The sequence below is a fragment of the Argiope bruennichi genome, chromosome X1, assembly GCF_947563725.1.
Source record: "Argiope bruennichi chromosome X1, qqArgBrue1.1, whole genome shotgun sequence".
Lineage (NCBI taxonomy): Eukaryota > Metazoa > Arthropoda > Arachnida > Araneae > Araneidae > Argiope > Argiope bruennichi.
In genome coordinates this window covers 136040633-136060124 of record NC_079162.1, presented here as the reverse complement: position 1 = coordinate 136060124, position 19492 = coordinate 136040633, and the positions used below count along the sequence as shown (strand labels likewise).

At 30.1% G+C, this 19492-nt stretch overlaps 1 protein-coding gene across 4 annotated transcripts in view; it reads right to left on the bottom strand.

Annotated features, from left to right (window-relative positions):
* The window catches only part of LOC129958872 (zinc finger CCCH domain-containing protein 18-like), a 97086-nt gene that overhangs the window by 71573 nt on the left and 6021 nt on the right, over nucleotides 1-19492 (bottom strand). The window lies entirely within an intron of this gene.

Here is a 19492-nt window from a genome sequence, read left to right as displayed (position 1 = left end):
AACAAATTTACATGTTATAAAACCAAATGTTCTTTAAGGAATTCTAAAATTTGAGGAACTATCGATCGCGGAGGACAGAATTTTACAATGTAAACCTGTAAATAGAACATATACTAATAATTGGGCTTATCTTTGGAATCTTAATGTCTTTTCCCTCTCTCGACTAAATTATTTCCCTCTCCTTTTTTTTTTTTTTTTTTTTTCACTTTTTTAAGTGAAATTTACAGGAAACATACTGTAATGAAATAGGGTCCTCACAACACAGGTTATTTTCATAAAAGATGTCTTCGCAAAGCAATGATTTAAAAAAAATAACTCAAATTTCAGATTTAAAACCATCCTTCTAAAATTAAATCCGAATTTTTGCGACATATTTTCATTTCTGAAAGAAGAAAAATTAATTAAAGTTGCATCAATGTAGTAAATTCTCATTTTAACTAAACCAGTCAATTTCAAAAAGCATAAGCAAATTCAGTGGATATACCCTATACCAGCTCCTGAAGTTGTTGGTTTTCAAGCTAATGCAAAAAATTAAAGAATGAAGTTACCTGAACATCAATATATACAAGACATTGTTGAATTCTCCTAAAATTAAAGATTCAAAAGAGACTTGGAATGAAAACCTAAATAATTTTCTAAATCAAAAGAAATTTCATGCACTAATTTTCTTATCTTTTAGCTGGCAGCAACAAAATGGAGATGCCATAACAGAATACAAATATAATTACTTAAAAATAGACAAAAATGAACTTGTAGGTTTAGATTGAGCAATTGCAAAAAGGAAAATACCGTTTTCAAATCAAACACAGAAATAAACAGCTCCACAAAAGCATTAAATTGAACACGTAGATCTGTCTCACTAGATTCTGCTTTTTTCAAGTGATGGGATGCCTTGTGACTTTTAACCCTTTGTACCCTGATAGTGAGTTTAACTCATCATTTTTAAAATATATATCTATGGAGGTGTAATCCAATGCAAAGAAGAAAAAACCTCTGATCTTATCTATAACATATAAAAAAAATCAAAATCGCACAATTTCATTAAATATATGAATAGTATTTAGATTGCAAAGGTTAAATGTTCTATTCAACACATCTTGGAAAATATAAACTAGTTGAAGGATTGAAAGAATTTTTTTAAAAAAATGCTAAATTTAAACGAAAAGTGCTTTAGATATTAAAAGTATTGTAGGATTGTAATATAGAAGAAAATCTCTCAAGAATGATAAAATTTGATTCAAAAAACGCTGAAATCCACGTTTCAGCGGATTTGAGTCATTTCTGAATAATAGATTAAAAGGGGCTAAGATAAAGTGACAGCAGCAACTTCAACTCTTAGCCAAAAGAAATGACTGAAATGAAACTACCCAATGAAGGAATTTTTAATATTATGGATACTGTCTTGGTCTTTACTTTCTCGTATACGAAGTAGAGAGAAAGTGTAGTAATTGTCAAAAATTTCGAACTCGAGATTTTAATGAATCTAAACGTTTAAGCCCTCAGTTCGAGACACACGTTTTTCGAATTTGTCTGCCTATGATTAAAAGCACTCAAAAACGCTTTGAGCAAAGAAGGATGAAATTTGGTCTTTACATTTCTTTCAAATTCTAAACAAAATCTATTAAGAAGTCTGACTGCTCTAATATAACTACAAAACGAAGACAGTAAGATGGATAAAATTCGATACACTTCCATATTGTAGATACCATCAAATTTTAAGCCAAATCCAATAAGGGGTTGAACGTCTACCAGTCCAAGCTGGCCAGCATTGCTGCTGTTTGATTTTTTCCTCTTATTTCCAGGTTTTAGAAAAAATTTCCCTGGTTTTTTTCGGAAGTATCTAAAACCTTCAGAATGATTTTGTTTTATCCCCCCCCCCTCTTGTGTATTGCACAGTAATTCTTAAAAGAATACAAAAAATAGTGTTCGACTCTTTCTTACGAAACAAAATAAAAGAAAATCATTTTCAGTCATTAGGTTTCAGATAAGCAAAATTTTTATAAACATTTACATAATTTTTACAGTATACTAGAAGATGTGTTCTCGACCAAACGGACATTTCTCAGAACAACTGATTATCCAAATTTATTCATGAAAGATATAATACAAAATCACATTCATATTGGCAAAGAATCTGTTTCCTTTTAGTGTAATCTTCTGTATTTATTAACACCCAAATCAAGACTGAATAATAATACCACATAATAACAGAAAAGTAATTATTTACTAACACATAATAAAAAACAGCTACAAGAAAATATTGGCAATAATAGTAAGCACTTTTAAACTAGGAGGTGGTACTGCATCAAAATAAATGAAATTATTTAGTAAGGGCAAAATTGCATTCATTAACTTTTAGTTCGCCAAACATAGTAAAAAAATCACCTGCACGTGAGCAGAATGATTAACTAATTTATATTATATAAAGAAAGTAAAAATTTGGACCTTAGCCCTAACTTTTTTTTTATTGTTTAAAAATATTCATTTCCGTTAAAATGTTTTAAAAAGATGGAATGAATGAATTCTATAAATTTTATCAGTTTCATATATTCTATTTCCAGATACGGAAAACCTCCGCACTAATTGCCATGCGCAAAAAAGGCATTGATTTTACCTAAATAGAAATGAGATGGAAGATGTGGGAGAAGATATTTACATTATATTTAACAGTGTAGTAAATTTCGATTATCAATGGAATTAAAAAGAACAGCAACCGCGGATAAACCGTAAAAATGAACTAGGCAAGAATAAATAAACGTTTCGAACTAAAACAGTGCGGATCAAAATGACAAGGAGGGGGGGGGGCGGAATGCAGAAAGCTCATCTGACGGAACAAAAGGAGGGCCAAACAAAGAAATACGAAAAGCGTTAATATTATTCATTCATCAAAAAGTCATCATTTCTGAAATGACTAATATATCAAATAGCATAAGAAAAATGCTAATATTTCTTTTTTTATAGATACATTATTTTGGAAAAATGGGAAATATGGTAGAAATATATATTAGTAGAATATATGAAACAAAAATTTTTAGCTTGATGTGTTTATTATTATTTTATTCAGATGACCTTTACTTTATGTAGGAAGCTTTTTAAAGATACAGTGAAAAAAAAGGGATAAAGAAAACATTATTAATAGCATTCGTGTATTGAGGATTCCATAATTTAACAAATTTGTAATATTTCCCAATACTCTGAACAACAAAGCATACAAACAAAAAAATGCTTACAGAAAATAAAAGCAATGAGCCCGACATTTCCTAATTCAATAAAAAATAACGCTGAGAAATGGAAAAATAAATTAATTCTAGTACCTAACATATTTATTTAAAATAAATTACTCCTAGATTATAATGCTGAGCAATATTTTGCATGTAGTTTAAAATAGCTTTAGATGTTATCAAATCGACATTCATACTTTCATAACTTGCAACACGGTCGACCGTCAAGTCATAAAAAAGAAACTACACTCAAGTCCATAAATTAAGGATAATTCAGAGTCATGCAGAAATCGAACTCTAAAATACATATATCACCTGTAAAATGACTACACACATCTTCAAAAATCATATGCAAATCGCAGGAAGCCACTAGATAACACCGATAGTACGTCACAATAACGAGAGTGTAAAAGAGTGAATACAGGCGAAGAAGTAAAATTGTTCGCATGCACTTTATAATCCTTTCGGTGCAATAACCGCAAAGTTAAAGACATAAAGGACGGATTTGGATGATTTTTTACGTGGTAAAATTATCGGCCGTCTGGAATGTGGGCGTACACAGTTAGAAGCATCCGAGGAACTTGGAATCGCCCTGAATGTCATCTCCCAGCTTTGGTAACGATTCCAAGATTATGGTAATGTGAGTAGACTTTACAGCACAAGTCGTCCCCGAGTTACAACGCCGAATGAGGACTAGTATTTGGCAGTTACTGTCAAAAGAAACAGACAGAGCACAGCATCAGACCTGTCTTGTCAGCTCTCTTCAGCCACTGGTACGATAGTTTCAAGGCACACCGTGTACAGACGCGTAGGGCTGATTGGTCTATAAGCTCGCAGGCCTGTCAGATGTGTTCTACTTAATGCAACTCACTGTCGCCTGCGATTAACCTGGAGTAAAGAGTATGCATTGTGGACACCGCAACAGTGGGCTTGCGTGATGTTTTCCGACGAGTCCAGGTTTAGCTTGCAGTCTCATTCTCGTCGAACTTTCATATGGAGAGCGCCATATACCCGTTACTACCAACAGAACATCATTGAACGACACCGTTACGATGGTGCAGGATTGCTCGTTTGGGGAGGAATTATTCTAGGTTCCAGAATTGACCTGCATGTTTAAATTGGAACCATGACAGACCAAATTTATCAGAAGTCATTCTGGAATAAGATGTACGTTTGTTTCGAGGCACCATGGGCGCAAAATTCGTGTTTATGGATGACAACGCCCGTCCTCATCGTGCAAACATCGTAAACGAATGCCTTCGATCGGAGGATATCACCCGTATGGACTGGCCAGCTTTCTCACAGGGCTTGAATCCAGTAGAGCATGTGTGGGACATGCTTGGCCGACGAGTTGCAGCTCGTCAACCACCTCCTACATGTCTACCGGAACTTCGGAGAGCATTGCTTGATGAGTGGTGTAATATTCCCCAAGATCAGATCGATAATTTGATACTCAACCCGTCTAGGCATTGTACGGACTGTATTGCATCATCTGGGAGCATTAACCATCATACCAACCATGTAATATTGGTTTTTATAAAAGTTTTTTTTTTTTTTTTTTTTTTGTAATTTGCTCCAGGGAGCAAAAAATCGCAATTCTTATTAATGATATCAAACATATAGCCTCTTTTTTGCTCTTTACTTTTTGATTAATAAATAGGCTTTACAAACAGGTCACATTTGTTTTGTTTCCGACTCTTTCTTTTTCTGAACTTGCATTATCTTTAATTTATGGACATGAGTGTAGTTGGATCGGTCTCCCGAAACTTACTCACACAAGCCACATTTGATAGAAATTTACAATTTTGGTGGAAAGCCCTCATGCAAAATTTCATCCATCTAGCTTCAAGCGTGTTTGAAGTAGCATGTTCGCAGACAGACCGACAAAATTCCAAAAATAAGCTTTCCCGACTCAGGAATGATGATTCGTCAAATCCTCGAAATAAAACTTTTAATGATTACAATACTTTTTCTTTGAATACTTCGTACATGAAAAAGTCTATTTTTTTAGACTATAATAGGTCCATTTAAGCTGAAAATCATAGCATTATTGTGAATTAAGCTTTAGTTACGCTGTATTTTTCATAGAACTCACCAGCAAAATTATTTTCAATAATTATGCCATTATTTTATGTTTTGCAACTTGACGCTCTGGAAAAAAAATTTCAAGGAAATTATTATCTAAGCAATAAATTAATTATGGCCATTAATTTCCTTTCCTTTCTGTTCCACTGCAAATCCGAATACTAATATAACCAACTCTATTTTTTCTAAATTATTTTGACTAAGAGCATGAATGCTAATCCGAGTCTCAATGGCTATTCGATCTAAAAACAATGAATCAAGAAATTATAATTTTATGGGATTATCATGGTAATATAAATTATGTAAGAAATCTCGATGAAACAGTTAATTTTTTAAACAAGATAAAGTGTATAACATAGAATATAAGACAAGTAATGAACAAAGTGGATTCAAAATCAATCAGTAAATATCAGTAGATCCATCACAAACTAGGTACGTGTACTTCAGAATTGAAGCCACTTATGGCGCTGACAATCCTACACAAATAAAACTCTTGTCCCTCGAAAATTTAAATGTAATATCCCGCCGCCAAGCGCCTGCGCAGAAAAGCCGATGACCTCCGTTTCAGACTCCAACAAAAGATTGTCACTGGCTGCCAACGATGTTCCATTCTACTTATGAAAAAAAGATCAGCTAATTGTCGATAATTATCAAAAAAATTTTTGAAAAAATACAGCTCCAGAATAAATTGCCCTGACTTTTCCCGTCTTGGAATTCCCAAGCCATTCCCAGATTTCTCTGTTTCCCATTCAGCTAGCCGCCACCCCCTGCGGCCTGTACTTTCAAAGCATGTAAATGTGGTAATTCAAAAATGCAATGACTTACATATATGGAATATGATTTTGTAACTTAAAACTTTTGGGGAAATTTTATTTTCAGATACCAGAGATTAATCAAGGATCGCACGATAGATTCAGTCACTCCAAAGGTTAATATTTCCTAAGTACTGTACGCCAATGCAAGGCATTCTTCTGCTTTGTACAAGATCCACAATTTCTGCGAGAGGGGGGCAGCATCTTTGTTTGAAAGTATGCAAAAAGTTTTGGGAAACCCACTCTCACCGGTTCACTTGAAAAATATATTAAATACCGTTAAAACATAAAATTCTACAACTATTTTTATAATTCTAACTTTCGACGCTTTTATTAATAGTGGTCCTTGTTTAATATAAATTCAGCAAATAATAAAACCAAAAGAAAACACTTCGATGTCCATAAATAAAAGAAGTGCAGATAGCATTCTTATACTAATCAATTAATAATTTTGTAACTAATAGCAACAAATTTATAAAAATATGTATTGATGATTACGGTGACAGTATTGTGGTTATTCATGGATTTCACAGTGTTATTAATAAAATTATGACATTGACCGATATCACCACAAGCTGTGAAAAAAATTAAAGGAACCAGATCTTTAAGTGTTGAATTTAAAAGAGGAGAAAATCGCATTAATGACCTGTTACCGAAAATGTGGTCTCATCAATTCTTTAACAGTTGTAAATAAAGCCTCTAGTTCTTAGTAATACCGATTCACATCATAACAGTCTACTTTACCCTTAAGTGCAGCCATTCATTCCAAGAAAAATAATCCCACTATATAGAAAAATTGCTTATTGAAAAAAAATTCACTAACAGCGATCTTTCTAAGAAAAATGGAATGTGATGCATCATGGTCATAAGACATCCTATGAAGCAACGTAGCAGGCTTTTATTTCGATGGCATTATGAATTACCAAACTTCCATGTTTGGAAAAATACAAATTCACTTCAACAATTCATCTACATTATCAAGTCTGACGGTCTAATGTAATTTGAAATTCCAAGACCTAATTTACATGAAAAAACAACTACAAATGTTCTCAGACACTTCTGCGACAACAGCAAAATATTGCGACATGCTCTGAAACTTTAGGATATCTGCTACAACCAAGATAGATGGTACACCTCCGTTTCTAAGAGAATGCATGCAAAATGTGTGACTTTAGCACATTACTACTGATTGAACAGTACATTCTTCACCATAGCCGTCATAATGAGATTTCTAGTTATGGGAATATAGTATATCATGGGATAAATGTAACTTTAGCAGCATTAAAGGGCATTGTCACATTAATATGTGCAAAATATTACAAGTTTCCATCTACTGTTAGCAATTGAATGCACTCATCATCAATCTCAAATATTACAAATTTATAATAAAAAATAAACAATGCAGTAAAAAAATTACAATTTCTAGCCCTTGGCGGCATTTTTCTTAAATAAATGCATTTTTCAACATTTTTAATTTCTGTGCATATGGCTATAAAGACTCTCTAATGAATGAATTTGGAATGGTGATTTTTTTGTAGTTATTTATAATTTAAAAGCTTATTTTGTGGCAGCAAAATACTTGATTGCATAACAATAGTATGCATATCAATTTTAGAACTGATCATACTATCAATTACAGCAACAAAATTTTATGCTCACCAGTGTATACAAAAAAGAAAATTTAAATTGCAACTGTTAAAAAAAATTCTGCATTTAGATCTCAGAGTGATTGCAGCAGCTCACCCCCCCCCCTCCTCCAAAAAAAAGGGGGTCACAATTGTTAAAAACACACAAATCTGATTATAGCAAGAAAGCAGCAAATAAAAAATAGAATTTCAATCCAGGTGAAACACATCTATAAGTCTCATTGTTGCATTTGCTCATTCAACGTTTTAAAGAGATTCCGGATTGAATTCTACCCATGCAAGTGTCCTTAGAGAAGTCAAAATAATAAAGAAAATTAAAGTTAGCTGAATAAAAATTCTAAGCACTTAAATGAGGGGGGAGGATATTTTATCAAACACATTTAATATTAGTTAAAAGAAACTATACAAAATTTATACATCAAACATAGCTATGTTTGATGTATAAATTTTCTTCCATAAAAAAAAAAAGTTCAAAAATCTATTATTTTCAGATTTTATATTTAATATCAGGTAGTATCTCCACATCCAAATCAACCCGTCGGCACATGCATGAGATCTTTTTGACCTCATCCTTTCTCTTTTGTTCAGAAATTCTAGGAATTTATTAAAGTTTACACCTGTTACTTCTTATATCTTCATGGGGGAAACAGAAGATTAGAACAGAAATCAAAGACACAATGTATCTCCTTTTTTAATGGAAGATTGGGATCAAACTGACCGCTGTATGTGATAGCGTTTCAGATTCTTTTAATATTATAGCTACGAGAACATACGAACATGAACAGCAAAGATTCAAAAATTTTCTCGCAAGTGCTCTACTTGGTAGTAAAAATGATGATAGCTCAAATTAGTCAGATACTGCTGAAATTCTGGAAAGTGATCATACCCCCAGAATAGTAACAAAACGCAGATTATGGATACTCTAGAAAATCTGATGGAAAGTCTTTTCCTGCATGTGAAAAAAAGAAGCAAATCCTCTTTTTCAAATGTATTCCCTTATAATATGAATAAATTGTCTTCAAATTCATGTTAAAAATTCATTTTATTCTAAATGAAAAATGATAAGTGTTTTTTGAGTATTATATAAAAATGAAAAACAAAACATATGAATTTTCAAAGTTGTATGTTTAAGTTTCTTTATCCAAAATATTTCAACTGTAACAAAATATAAAGCATAGATTTTTCTTAAACTTTCAATATTTTGTACAGAAAAGAAACTACTTTAAAAATAATAAATTTTACATGCAATGAAAGTGGGGAAAAGAAATGAATGCAGAATAGGTACGGAAAAAAGGGGCTATGTTCAGTTTCGGTTTTTCATTTTAAAATTCGCTTTTATGTCTTAAATAGAATGTATTTGCACGAAAATATTTTCATACATTCTAACCATATTTTATTTTTTGCAATTTTTTTATGTATTATCAGCCCAAACCATAGTTTTACACAAACATTATGTTATACGATATTATTTAAACTGTTATACAATTTTTCAACAATTTTAACAAATTTAAGTATTTGCAAAAATACTATTCATTATTCTATTGAAAATCAAACTTTCATCAAAATGTCTAATCATTGTTACTTCAAAATATCTAATCACGTCATATGTTACTATTGTTCAAGCTACACTCATGTCCAAAATTAAGGTCACAAAAATGTTTTTCAAAGTAATTCTAAATGGCTACCAGTAAAATTGAAACAAATTGTATTTTATATATTGTGAAGGACCGCTAACACGATATTAACCTTTTTTTGTGAGAAAAAATGTTGTTTAGCATTAGTTTTTGGGGAACTACTGAAATTAGACAGTTTAGGCATTTGGGATTCTTGCCTGCAATTTTGTGAATATTGCATTAAAACAAAAATTTTAACCTGTTTCCAGTGAGAATGAGTTCTCATAATCGTTTAGACTATGTCTTGAGTTGGAGAACCGTTGGTAGGCTTGAAGCTGGGCAGTCTCAAGCGGAGGTGGCTCGATGGTTACAAGTGGCACCGAATGTGGTACCCAGGTTGTGGAATCAATTCTAAACAAGTGGTACTGTAACCAGGAAGGCAGGCCAAGGCCGTCTCAGAGCAAAGACGCCTGCACAGGATCGCTATTTGGCATTAAGCGCACGACGGCATAGGCTGACAACGGCTACTCAACTTGCTCATGCTCTTGCTGCTGCATCTGGAATAAGAATTTCCAAACATAACGTATACAGACGTAGAACTGAAAGGGCTCTTTATGCCCGGCGACCAGTTGAGTTCGTCCCTTCGACTGCATCCAACAGAAAAGCCCGGCTGTTGTAGTGCCTTACGTATCAGTCTTGGGCACAGCAAGATTAGGGGCGTGTTCTTTTCAGTGATGAGTCGCGATTTACCACACAGAGTGACATTCGTCGAATATTCATCTGGAGAGAGCGAGGAGCTCGCTATCATCCCTCCTACGTAAAAGAAATCGACAGATTTGGTGGCAGAGAAATCCTTATTTGGGGTGGCATAATGTTGGGCAGACGTACGCCACTGCACGTCTTCGATGCGGGTACTGTCAATGCACATCGCTATAGGGATGAGATCCTTGAAGCCTATGTGAGGTTGTTCAGTGGTGCTTTTGGCCCAGACTTCATGTTTATGGATGAAAAGGCGCTTCCACACAGAGCCCAGATCATTAATGATTTTCTTGAGGAAGAGGATATTCGACGTATGGACTGGCCCTCGAGGACTCCGGATGACAATCCTATTGAACATGTTTGGGATGGTCTCGGAAGAGTCATTGCACAGCGTAACCCACCTCCTAATACCCTCCAAGAGTTAAAAGCCGCGCTTTTGGAAGAGTGGGCTTTGTTGCTCCAAGCATTTATTGACACCCTCATAAAAATTATGAAAGCTTGTTGTGAAGCCAGTAAAGCAGTGCACGGTGGTCACATTCCATATTAGACAGGAATTTTCCCAAGATAAATGCTTTATCTCTGATTCATAATGTAACACTTTTTGATATATCCTGTTAGTTCCCAATTAAAATCTTTTCCACGTTGTTATATGTCTATGTTCTTTCTTCCATTGTAGTGTACCTCTGTGCCAAATTTCGTGGCAACACAGTGAATAGTTTTTCAGTTTTCGCAGAATTTATGTTTGTGACCTTAATTTTGGACATGAGTGTATGTTAAATAACATTTGGATGTAATTAATGCTGGCACATTAATTACATCCAAAAGTACAATTACACCAAAAAAGATACAAATGGATTCTAAAAAGTAGATTTTCACTTATCCACAGTGTGATATTATATATATTTTAAAATGTATTTCTCAATTCAAGCTCATTGGATAATGTGATTTTTATTTCATTTGATAAATTTTATACAGTTAAAAATTTTCATATCAACTTCAAATTGATCCTTTTTGTAATATGATAACAGACATTTGTCTTGGTTTTAAATTTCATTTTAATTTCACAATCATTATAATTCAAATTTCTTTTAAACACTTTGAATTTTAAAGAAAGGGAAAGAAGAGTTTTTTATACATCCCAAAATTTTCATTATTTACAAAATGCTGGCAATTTCTTCTTTTGAAATGGTATTTTAATTATTTTTCTGGATACTATTTTTGGAAAGTTTGTTTAATTTTTCAAAGCATTATATCAATTTAACATAGATATTTTATAAATGTTCTCGCACATTAATGGGAGAAAAATTGGATATTAATTTCACCATGCATGGACATTTAATTCAAAACGCTTTATATTAAAATACTTAGATTCAAAAGTATGTATAGAAAAACTCATTCCTTTTTTAAAAAATTTCAGTTTTCATTAAATTCACATTTTCCACTCTTTCAAAGAATGTAGGAGAAATTTTAAATGCTTATACATTTCAAAATAATAACTTAACAGTCAGGAAAGCAAATATTTTACAAGAACAAGTTACAATGGTGGCTAGTTATACATATAAAATAAAGTTGAATCACAATTGCAAATGAATTGTATAAAACTAATATTATATAAAATCATTATGAGTAATAAAAATCTAAATTGTATAAAAAGATGTAGTATTTATAAGAAGGAAGTAGTAGTAGCATAAATGAAGATGATGAAAGAAAATCATTATTTACAAAATAAAATATATTTGCTTAATGTCTAGATATTGCATATTCCTAGGAATAACAAACTACATATAAGCTCATCCACTTATTTCTTTCATGGCAAAGGAGATATGAATCACTCATGTGGAACTAAAAGAACTTAGTCCACACCAGCGAATCACTGACAAGAGCAGAGTACAAACCATTCGGCTAGCAAATTTGTACACTCCTTACAACAGTCAGCAAAAAAATAAGCCTTCAATATGATCATAATGTACTTGTTAAGACAGAATGATATACAGATAAAGATATTCATTCATCAGTGGAGAAGCTACTTGAAACAAACATTTTTTTTTTTTTTTTAATCTCATTGTTTTGACTTTATAGACAGCTTTATAATACTGTTTCATTAAAAAAAAATAGATCAATAAAATAAGCTAATTAATAAGCTAATAAGCTAAAATAAGCTAATCTCTCTTTTTTTTTTTTTTTTTTCTTATTTTGAATAAAAAGAATTTTTTTTATTCCTTTATCTATTATCGTCAGCATACTCCATTTATACTGAATGAAAAAACTTCTACTGAACAAAAGAGCAAACTTTACACAAAAAGCTGCTAATCAACAGAAATTTTAAATACCTGACCTCATGATATGCAATAAGTAACAATCGACTCTGAGATATAATTATTCTTCCTTTTATACAATTAGAAACAGGCAGAATACATTAGTTTTCTTTGAAAGTGAAAAAATGTTTTGAAATAAACCTATTAATTTGAAACATTCCAGTTTTTATGATGGCTTTCATACTTTTGCAATTCAGTCAGAATTATCAGCAAGTTAACCCTATGAGTCTGGGCTCATCCTAAATTGTCTTGTTCAATAAATCACAAACTGAAGCATTTTCAGATGCATAACCAAATTTTAAGGTGGAAGGTAATAGGTGAAAAACAGGTGACAGTGACTGATATGCATTTTTTTCAAGTCATTCTATCAGAGTGTATGAAGGGGGAGGGGGACAAAAGGCAATAAGTAGATGATGAAATAAAGTTTATCAGAAAAGGAAGACTAAATTGAGTCAATAATTGCAATTTTATTATGATTACCATAAGTAGTTCTTTAAAGTTTTTTTATGCATAATATATAAAAATGTCTAATACCTTTAGCAAAAAATATTTAAAAGCTCTTTCTTTCTCCTTTATTTATTTTTATTGACACTGATTATTCAGATTTTTTTTTTTTTTTTTTTTTCCTTTTCTTTTTAAATTTTTTAGCTCAGATTATTTTTAACCGACAGTCACTTAATTTTCAATTTAGTTTGCTGAGTTTATTGCTTTTCAAAACAAAATAAGCTAAATACTGTAAAATTACAAATTTTTATCAATTTTTTTGCTCAATTTTCCATAGTTTATATTTTTTGATAGAAAAAACTTTAGTTGGCGACTGTAAATTATAGTTCAAATCAATTGTGAAAAAGTATCAAAATAAAGTAAAATTTTACGTACTCAATTTTAATTTTAAAAAACCTGCTATGAGAACACTTGAAAAATTAGAAACTTGTCAACAAATATCTATATTTCAACAGGTACAGACAATCATATTTATTTATCAAAAACTTCCTGGTGTTATGCAAATTCAGAAATTATTCTAACTCATCTTATATTTATTTAAGATGTACTAATTATGAAATTAAATAGGAAATATTAAATTTGATTCAGAAACTAATTTGAACTGCTGCCAGAATTCTATTATAGTATCTGATGGGTATAAATAAATTTTCTCATTGCAAAAGTTAATCAATGAAAGACAATTTGAGCTACAGATTGATTTTTTCCCCCTACCAAATATCATCAAAGTGTGTTGTTGCTGTCTACTAATTACGTGTTTGAACTGGTAAAAGAAGAAATTTAATTTAGCATTTTAATAGGCTTAGCTGAAAACTTGAAATTTCGTTTTACTACATAATGTGGCATTTAAAAGTTCAGCGTAAATATTCCTATACATATAATATTACAATAACATTCTTTACTATTGTATTTTCTATGTCACTATTAGGCAACTACTTCAAATATATAATTTCATTTAGAAGAACGTACATTTTACTATTTTTTAGTAAATATAAAATCTCACATATTTATTCTAATAAACTATAGCATTTTTTTTTTTCCTAATAAATATTATGATGCTTATTTTTATTCAAATATATTTCATCTGTACATTTTCAAAACTTCAACCTGAAATTTAGAGGTTTTTTAAATTTGTTCTTTAGAAATTTAGAGGCATTTTTTTTTTCTTAATAAATATTACAATACTTACATTTATTAAAATATATTTCATTTGTAATTTTTCATATAATTTTAACCCAAAATTTGAAGATTTTCTCCTTATTTATATGTAGAAATAAAACTGATAATTTCTTGAATTAAATTTTCCTATATTTAAGAACTATTAAAATAATATTTCTGAATATATAACAAAATAAATGAAAAACAATTAATAATATTTCTCCTTTTAATAGAAAGAAAAGCTGAAAAAATAAATATTTATACTTAATCTCACATTATTTTTTTTTCTTAAGGAAGTAATTCCTTTATAGCAATAATTCCAATAATAATTTCCATTTCATATTTAAACTATAATCTGTTATGAAAAAAAGTAAATTCAGTTAACTAAAAATCTTTAAATGCAAATTATCTGCAAGAAATGAAATGCTGAAAATAAAATGGCCATTATTTTAAAAACAAATAATAAATAAAAGTTTTCTTTCATCAGGATGCAAACAATATTGTTGAGGATTTGTAGAAAATATTGATTTGTACTTTATACAACTTTCAAGCTCTACATTTAAAAAGTAATTATGATCGAATGAAATTTTATGTATTAGACTTGACTTTTTTTAATTATGAGGGAAAGTTATTAGTTAATAAATTTATGAATGAATGCCAACTGTATTTTTATCACTGAAAGGTTTCATGCTTAATCAAATAAGCAAATATAATTTCGTAAAAAATCAAACAAAATTACTGGGCAAATCAAGAAAAAGCTATTTCTAGCATTCAAACTGCTTTCAGGCAAAACTGTCAAATGCTTAAAATTGTCAAAACACTTGCAAGTATAAATTTAGCAATGAATAATAAACTAAAAAAACTTTTTCCTCAAACTGCAAATGGTCGCAACAAAGTGTCCTTTCATTCTTGAAAATTCATCAAACACTTTATTGGTAGCTCAGTAGATGTCCCTCCCCGTAATTTCTCTGAAGGAAGGGGCGATTCCATTCTGCTTCCATGCATGAAAAATTACCCCGTGTTTTGAGGTACTTGAATTCTCATACTAGTTGAGCTCAGAATTAAATAGTTGATGGATCTAAAACCCACAAACTGTAATTCTGTTTAATGAACGTATTCAAAGCTTATCTATAATCATTAAGCGAGTTGCTCATAGAATAATAAAAAATTTTCAATAACATTAAAACTTCAGAAAAGTTTACCTTGTAATGGAATAATATATCTTCTCCAATAAAAATGCCAGAGCAATTTCCAATTTAAGGTGGAAAATATAACTAAAATAATTCCAAATATTAATTATGACCTTAATTATTACAATGCATTTGCATCAATTCAGCTAAATATAACTTGTTTAATAAATTTTTCATGCATTCCTGTAGGTCAAAACAGACTGTACACAAAATATTTTAAATATTAAATACACAAAAGAGATAACAATCTTTAGTTTTCAGGTAGCAACATCCGAAATATTTCTCTGAATACAAGCCGAGTGAGAAACTGCAAAGTTACCCCCTTCTTTTACGGCATTTGTTGAAAATAACCTTTTCACTTTAAACCCTCATAAACACTAATGGGCCATCTATCCATTTCGTAATAAGCAGGTTGCTCTTTTGTTGTTTTTGCCTCATCCAAAGCTAAAGCTTTATATCCCAATTTTATTTCATTTTTTTCCTTAAAACAATATTTTACTACTTTTGTATAAAAGATGTATAGATATTATTATGCTGAATATATTACAAGACTTTCTATTGTATAGTTATTTGGCACATTAAATAATTATAAATTTGCTGAAATTTTGTTTATAAAGATAATATAAATAAAAAATTGATTATTTTAGAATGTGAGAGTCATTTGAAATGCAATAAATTTCTCAAGGATTGCTGAAATTTTGAATTTTATTCTTTAAAGGGGAAATTAACTTATATTCAACTTGTTTCAGATTGAAATATTTCATCATTGAATACTATAATGTGAAATTCACTTTATTTTTATGCCTATAACATATCAATTTTTGATAAACAAGGTAGTGATTTATGCTTAATATTTTAAAATGTTAGTTGTTTGTATTTTCTTTATTAAAATGTTCAGTTCAATTTGTGCATCTCACAGATTACACTCTTCTACTATTCCACAGACTATGAATATTATTGAATGTTTTAATATTTCTATACTGCATACAGAAATGGAATATATTCATAGTTCAAAACTTTCGTAAAATCAATAGTTAGTAGTTTTCCACTACATCGTTAATACTTAGAATGCAGGCTAAAAATTTAATTTTTTGCTGAGAATTTTAATTATTTATTGTCGAGTCATTTTTTGAAAAATATACTCAGTTCTTTTTTATATATATAATTAATGAACCTTACAATTATTGAATTATAATAAAATATCTATTTTTAAAAACAGATAAATTCAAACAGATATTAACTGATATAAAAACATAATTCAATCAAAGTAAAATTGGATGCAATTTATATAGAATTTGATGGTGTTCCCGAATTCATGGGCCAAACTTTAAGGATAGGTAAAATACATATAAAAAAGCATTTCTTGTATAGCAGTAAGGAGTCAGAAATGAAAAGTGTAGGAGGAAATGAGAAATGCTGAGAACTGAACGACCTGCATATGGTATCTTCAAATAAACTGTTCTTGCAAGCCTAGTGGTGTAAATGCAGAAAAATTTTGTATCTGATAAAATTTGTATAAAAATCTGGTTTTATCAAATTGGAGAAGAATTCATGATAAAATCTTAATGCCAATACAATTCATGGTCCCATACACAAGATACATGACTGCTTACTCAGAGAGCATAAATCACTCCATCATGCAAAAATATCCTCTAACAGCAAAGAATCATTTGAAGCTCACATAATTAGCCAATCAAACTCAATAAAAGTGTTTTGCTGATACTTTGATCATGGCCACTAAATAAACCTGTATAACTATTCAATATTTTCCTTCCCAAAATTTCATCTTTACTTAAGCAACGTAACTAAACTTGCATATTATCTGCTCTAAAAATATTATGCAAATAAAATTTTTTCCTCAGCATTTCTTGTTCTTTCCTGCCTACACTTTTCATCTTCGATTCTTTATTTCTATACAAAAAATGTTTCTTTATATGTATTTTACCTACCCTTAGAGTATATGGCCCATGAATTCAGGGACACCCTGTATAGGTTTCATACTTAAATGTCAGTATAATCAGTAATTTGTTTATAACTAATTTCCAATATAATATTGTAGTAGTGACAAAGTTACATTGAATGCAAGATTGCTTTATTTGTGAAAGATGTATTCTCTATATGAAATTCTTGATATAGATCAACATCCACCATTAAAAATTAGTATTATAAATACAGAAAGAATGATATTACAAAATTGAGGAACACGGGGGAAAAAATAAGTAGTTTTTGGTCCAAGTACAACTTTTTAATGAAATTGAAATTAGGCTTACTCATTTCATCCTTCTTAAAAATATTTCTGTTTGGAAAAAATCACTAAAACATGACTCGCAAAACTTAGAAGTGTTAACAGTGATTAAAGCAACTGCCGACCAAAATCTCTTCACCATATAGAGTACAACACATTAGTGAGCATTTTTATGATGTAAATTCACAGTTGGAAAATCCACATGGGAGAATGAAATACCATTTTGTTACTGGCATAATAGTTTTATAGACCATCAGTAATATTTAAAAATCTAATGGGCATGTTAATCGATAATATATCTCCTCAATGTTAATCTATAATAACCTTTAAAAAAAGTGCTTTAAATTGATTGCAGCCATTAAATATGGCATACAGGTAGTCCTTATGATGACTCATTGTACTTTGAGGGTCAAATTTTAAAATTTAATGCAGAAAATAAGGTTTTATATTGTTTTGGATGATTTTTTACAAGTATTTTCCCCACAGTATGATTTCTAATAATTGTATAAAAAATCTTGGATTGTCAAAAAGAACAAACAATTGTTTTAAAGAATTTTTTTAACCTTCAACACAATTTACTAAATTAATTTTTAAAAATTAGTCATTTTTTCCAAAAAAATTTTTTAAATTGAAACTAAAATTTCTACCTTTGACATTCTATTTCCATTGTCTTTTACATATTTTATGTGATTATTTGAATATCTCCCTCGATTTTAAAACAAGTATGATTAAAATACCTTCACTAATTGATTTTTAATTACTTTCAAAATGAGTTGGGGTTTTTTTTTTTTTTGTTTTTTTACCGAGTCAGTAAAGAAAGAAAATTCCCCTCACAAGAATGATTTGGCAACATGACAAATCAGAACCCAGGAAATCAAGAATCATGAAAATTTATGCATAAAAAAACAATTATATGAACATAAAATCTTGCTGAATTTGTCAATTGCCTTTTTACAACGGTTTGTAAGTTCAGACTTTTTATGTCTTCGAATCGGCAACCTGGAACAAAATTCTATTTAGTTTCAATCATCAATTAAATTTAAAGCTAGGAATCATTAAAACGCTATAGGGAAATTTAGCTCCAATAAAAGGCCTGTGCAGATTAACTTGTTATCAAATTACAACACATACCCTCCAACTTTGGTTACTCAGTCATCAGTAGAACTTTTTACGGATATATTACATATACGATATATTACAACATTACATCAATAAATTATTGAAGGATAAATATTTCCAAAGAATTTTAGCAAGTTAACCCTTTCTAAGGCCGTGGGAAGTATGCTTTCCACCAAATTTATCAATCTTTATATGAAATTATGTAGGCTGGCATAAGTTCTGCCAAACGTTTTTAGAAAGACAGAAACTTAGATGCTTCAGTTCTTTATCTCACATAAAATGATGTGCCTTGATTTGTTAATTAATTATTAATTAACCAAATTAATTATTAAATTAAATTAAATTTATCGAATAAATTAAATGAATCCCTTTCCTAATTCTAATTTCAAGCCTAAAATTATTTTAACATAATATGACTAGAAAAAAATGGCTCTTTAAAGGGTTAAAGCAAATATTTTCAAACATTATACAAAATTATTTAATTGACATTTATTACTGACTAAATAAATAAGTTGAACTTTTTTTTTAATTTCACATGATTTTGTTGATCAAACAAATTAACACTATTTATTAGACATTTACAACTTTATTTCATTAAATACCAAGAACTTTAGCCTTTCATAAGACATTATTGCTCAGTTTACAGGATGCATAATGAGAAAGTACTGCAAAAATTAAGTACTTTTAAGCAATTTTAAGCACCTTAGCCAAAATAATTGTACATGTATGCATATGTAAGACTGTGTATTTTCTAATCCTAGGTTATTGTCTGTTTTATAATAATACATCATTTTTTTTCCAAAAATTTTTTTAATTATTTTAAATGAG